This window comes from Myotis davidii, unplaced genomic scaffold, assembly GCF_000327345.1.
Source record: "Myotis davidii unplaced genomic scaffold, ASM32734v1 scaffold167, whole genome shotgun sequence".
NCBI lineage: Eukaryota > Metazoa > Chordata > Mammalia > Chiroptera > Vespertilionidae > Myotis > Myotis davidii.
The window spans coordinates 970,597-976,214 of NW_006300048.1; the positions used below are offsets into that span (position 1 = coordinate 970,597).

At 54.6% G+C, this 5,618-nt stretch overlaps 1 protein-coding gene across 2 annotated transcripts in view; it reads right to left on the reverse strand.

The window, feature by feature from the left end:
* The window catches only part of LOC102758621 (trem-like transcript 4 protein), a 27,588-nt gene that overhangs the window by 4,099 nt on the left and 17,871 nt on the right, over positions 1–5,618 (reverse strand). The gene's annotated exons all lie outside the window — the stretch shown is intronic.

Here is a 5,618-nt window from a genome sequence, read left to right on the forward strand (position 1 = left end):
CACTGGGTGTTGCCAGGGGCACCGACATGCTGGGGGGCCACTTTGTAACGTATGTGACTGTCCCCCTCTATGCTGTACACCTGAAAGCAACACAAAACCACACGGAATGCAAACCAGAACTGAAAAATAGAAATTAAAATATTAAAGAAAAGAATCTGTCATTAGAGGATCTGCAGAAACACAACTGTCACAGCTGCTTCTAGTCATTAGACAGACAACCAGGTCAGAGAGCCCTGCACCTGTGCAGTGCGGCCTGTGGGGCTGGCAGGGGAAGACTCCTGAGGCGGAGACTGGCCTGGGGGCGGGAGTGGGGGGGACACAGTGCGGGGAGCAGGCAAGGGCAGGAGCAGCCCTCGGCCACCAGGAAGCTCGGACCACCCTCTGAGGACAGGCTGCCCCTCAGGACCTTGGTTCCCTGCTTCCCGCTCAGGGGGGTGCGCTGCCCTGGGAGGGGTCACCTGGGGAGGGCTTCCCACCCTCCACCTGGGGAGGGCCTCCCACCCTCCCTGCTCCCAGCACTGGGGGGAGTCCATCAGCCCTGCAGGAGGGGTGGGGTGGCTGAACCCCCACCGACTGCCTGACCCAGGTTGTGGAGCATTTGCAAGAGCTGGGAGCCTCGGGCTTGCCAGCCTGCCTCAGGTGGAAGGTGGCAGGCCCACCTGCCGGCTCCTCAGTTCAAACATCCGAACGTGACAGTATGCCGGGGACTCCGTGTCCATCCTTCCCGTGGCCACCACAGTCACCCCCGCAGGGCACCCTGTCTCAGCCCCTTGCTTAGGAAGCTCGGTTCTCACCGCCTGAGGCAGCCACGGCCTTAGGCTGCCTCACACCTGGCCCTGCCTGCACCCCTGCCCTGGATCTTCTGGGACCTGGTCCCCTGGAGCTCGGGGACAGGGTGGGAGCGGCAGATGGGAATGAGATGCTGGGACCTGGGGGAGGATGTCCCAGGGGCTTGGAACCCCAAAGAGGCCACTAGGGCCGGGGCAGCCAAGGACCCAGGGCCAGGTGTGAACCTCCGAGTCTAGGAGCTGTGTCCTTCCTTGCCATGGGGTCGTGTGGGAGCAGGCTCTACAGATGGGCAGTGTACACGGGTCGGCCAGATCCAGGAGCCCCTGATCCTGGGTGCTGGAAGCCCGTCCATCCTTGCTGCTTGACACAGTCGCTGAAGGGAAGAAACGTCTGCACAGCATATGTTTCAAGGGACCTGGCGTATATGGCATACTGTTCTTAATATGTTTGCTCCCCTTCTTAGCACTATGGGTTATAACCAGGGTCACCTCTCCAAGAAAGGTTGTTTTCCCAGGTGGGGATTTTTCCCTGGAGGTAGGGATTAACAGAACTAAGGAAGAGACTAAATCACTAAAACCCCGTAAGTAAGTACCAGGCCGGTAGTTAATCACCGTAACTACGAACAATCACGCTTCCATTACATAATCTTTACTTAGGATGATCTCCTTCAGTTACTTCCTTGTAGCTTAGCAGCACAGTAGAGTAGTGACCTTGGAATGGAGATAACAAACGCCCTAACTTTTGGAATACACTGGATAGGATTAAAATCAACTGGTATGAATACAGATGTAATAAAAGAGAGAACCTGGCAGGAGAACCTGGTGGGAGAACCTGACGGGAGAACCTGGCTCTGCTGATCAACTGAATGCTGCCTCAGTGTCATTCCTTCTTCGCCGACTCTGTCCACACCTTTGGGAACCCCTGGACCTGCTGGGGCTGGACCCCAACACCTGGACAAGCAGGGTCGGTGGCCACCCTGCCTGACTCTAGGGCACACCCTGGCCTCTGCCTGGGTCCTGCACCCACCACCTGGGGACCATGTCCCCCTCCGCCCTCCCTTTCCCCTTACAATCGGGGACAAAACAGAGAACTGGGGTCCAGAAGTTTTTGAAAACATAGAATATGACACACAATAGTATAACTTGAAAAGAACTTGAGGGCCAGCAACCACAACACACCTGCTCAATCGCATAAAGTTCCTGTTGTTTTGTTTTATTCTGAAAAGTCTTGAGGTAGGAATGAGAAAGCCTTGAGGTAGGAATCAGTGTCCCCTTTCACAGGAGAGGAAACCTAAGGCTGGAAGGGTTAGTGACCTGCACAGGGTCACACGGGACAGGTGGCAGCCCTAGTCCCTGGTCCCGGTCCTGAGCCCTGTGGAGTGCTCTCCCTGGAACAGCCTGCCCTCCAAGGAGACAGGGCAGTCTGGCTGCTGTCAGGGTCCATGGAGGGGAGCTGCTGGGGACCCGTTTTCCCCAGGGGAGTTCACCTCCCTCCAAGTTGCATAGCAGGTGGCAGCCACACCTTCCTGGTGGGGAGGACAGATAGTGTGTGTGTGTGTGTGTGTGTGTGTGTGCACCAGGGCAGCCAGTTCAAGTTCATTCTCCCATCTCGCGCCTTCTCAGTCTCCCCTCTGGCACCCTCTGCTGGACACAGGGAAGAGGTGCCTCCTCCCAATGGTCCCATAGGATTACCCCAGTCCCCCTTCTCTCCCCATATCCATCTTGGAGTGGCCCCACTAAGGCCCTGGCTGTGTTGGTCTCATGACGTCAGTTCAAGTTGAGTCTCCCCTCTGGTGCCCTCTCCTGGACACAGGAAAGAGGTGCCTCCTCCCTATGGTCCCATAGGATTGCCCCAGTCCCCTTCTCTCCCCATATCCATCCTGGAGTGGCCCCACTAAGGCCCTGGCTGTATTGGTCTCCTGACCATGACCTTTGCTCTCCCGCGTGCGAGGTCCCTGTCCCAGGGCCAAATAGAGATGCCGCATCTAGACCCACGTGTTCTCCAGTCCGTCCAGGCTGCAGACCCCTCTTCTGGGGACAAATGCAGCCCTGATTGTGCATCCTTCCTTGCAGGAGGGGCCAGGCCACCCAGGCCAACTCCTATGTTCTCCATCCTTCAAGGCTACAGACCCCTCTTCAGGGGACAAATGCAGCTGGGATTCTCCAGCCTTCCAGGCAGGAGGGGCCAGGCCACCCAGGCCTACTCCTGGGCTGCACCTGGCCCATTGGTCTCGCCCCACCCCCACTCCCGCAGGCAATCCTGGGCTGTGAAGCCCTGATCTGGCTCACTGTGTCACAGTGGCTCCTCTTTCCCCAGCAGAGGACACCCTGGGAGGGGGGCTGTGGGGAGTGATAATCCCCCCTCACTGAGCTGTGGCCCCCCATTCAGGGCACTCTGAAGAGCCTTCAGTTCCCTCCATGGCAGTGATTCTCAAACTGTGGGTCGCAACCCCTTTGGTGGCTGCATCCGCCTCATTTGCCCCGCCCACACCCACCAGAGAGTCCTGGGCTGTGGGAGCCCTGATCTGGCTCATTGTGTCACAGTGGCTCCTCTCTCCCCAGGGGAGGACACCTGGGAGGATGGTTGTGGGGGGTGGTAATCCCCCCTCACTGAGCTGTGCCCCCCCTCCCCCCATTCAGGGGACTCTGAAGGGCTTTCAGTTTCCTCCAAGGCAGTGGTTCTCAACCTGTGGGTCGCGACCCCTTTGGCGGTCGAACAACGCTTTCACAGGGGTCCCCTAAGACCATCCTGCATATCAGATATTTACATGACGATTCATAACAGTAGCAACATTACAGTTATGAAGTAGCAACGAAAATAATTTAATGGTTGGGTCACAACATGAGGAACCGCATTTAAAGGGCCAGAAGTTTGAGAACCACTGCTCAAGGGCTCAGATCTGGAGCCCAGGTGGGAACTGGGGAGACAGTCCTGAGTTCAGCCTCTGCACACCAGTCTGGGGTCAGGCTGGTCCTGCTGCTGAGGGGGGCTCTCAGCTGCCCCTCACACCTGTCCCAGGAGAGGCTGGCCAGCAGGTGGCAGCAGTGAGAGGGTGGGCTCCTCTGGTTCACAGGACAGGAGGGAACAGCAGCCTGGCCAGGGCACATGGGAGGTCAGTCAGGGAGTACATGGCCGCAGGGCCCCTGCTGCCAATGCCTCTGGGACCACCAGCTCTTAGTCACTTTCTCCCCTCCTCCATTGTGGCCGCTGCGACCCCATTGCTTCTGGGACTTCTCTACGTTCATGGGGAAGCTGGGGTGGGGGAGCAGAGGGAAGCTAAGGACACAGAGTCCTGGTGGAGAGAGGGCAGCTGGACGTCCCGCTCCTCTCAGCTAGACGGCTGAGCATTTAGCCTTCTTAAGAATACACATGAAAACTTCTTATATGCAGTAAAGAAATGTTGAAATGATTTGCATGGGGAGACTCAGGTGTGGGGTTTTCATCCCTCCCACAATAGAGGAAGAAACACAGAATTTGTATGTCTATCAATTACCTATGATTTGCGGAATCCTATATAATAAAACCCTCATATGCAAATCAACCGAATAGTGGAACAACCGGCAGAATGACTGGTTGCTATGATGCGCATGTCCCTGGAGAGGGAGGTGACCTGGAGCAGCAATCAGGGGGCTGGGCTGGCCAGTGGGCAGCCCAGGGCACCAGCCTAGGTGGGTGCCAGTGGGGGGCCTCCCTATCACCCCACTCATTTGTTGCCCCACAGATGGCCCTGATTGCTGACCAGGCATAGGGACACTACCCTGTATATTGGGAACTGTCTCTAAGGTCTAAAAATTCAAACCTGGCAAGGCTACTCTAACACTGAAGAAACAGGATGATGCAGTGATGACATGCACGGACCCTGGCTTGCACATTTTGTGGTCAGCCCTGATTCTGACACTTATAACTGTGTGACAAAGCCAATTACTTAACTTCTCTCTGCTTCAGTTTTCCACCCATAAGATGGGGAAAATGGCACTACTGCCTCAGAAGGATCATGTTATGTACTATTTTTTATAATCAGGGCAAAAAAATGTAGCTGCCCATACAACAGCAAGATGCCTTTCACCTGTATGAAAAGTATGGTCACTGGTGCGTGCAGCGTCCCAGATTGCAAGAGGGATGTCTGACTGCCAGTTTAGGCCTGACATGCACCATGGGGTCCCGGATTGAGAGAGGAGCAGTTCGGGCTGAGGGACCCCTCGCCTCCTGTGCGTGAATTTCAAGCACTGGGCCTCTGGTCATTAAATAGTTGTCACTGAATCAGAATCAGAGAACCAGGAAGAATGTGCTAGAAACGATACAGTTTTCCATGGGAGTGCACATTTTTATGGAAAAGTGTGGCTTTGAGAGTCATTCCCAGAAGCTCAGAGGGAAATGCGTATAAAATAAAGCACATGAATCACTTCTATGTGCATTCTAGGACCCGCACAAATGTAAATACATGTATGGAAAGTAGAGTGGAAGGACATATGCATTAACTATATTAACAGGATACCGATGGGGCATCGGGTAGAAAGTGCAGCTGGGGGGTGGAGGTAGAAAAAAATAAATTCCATAAAACCAGACGAACGGTGAAGTGTGTCCATGAGTGACTGTGTGCAGTGACTCTGATGCTGATAGCGGAGGTGCTGTGCACGTGTGGGGACAGGGCCAGATGGGAACTGTACTGTGTCCTTAATTTTGGTGGGAACCTAAAACTGCTCTAAAAAATAGCCTATTTTTTAAAATGACCAGAAGATGAAACCTATATAATTTTATTAACCAATGTCACGCCAATAAATTTAATTTAAAAATAAAATGTATTTAAAATGACCAGGAGAGAGCTGGGT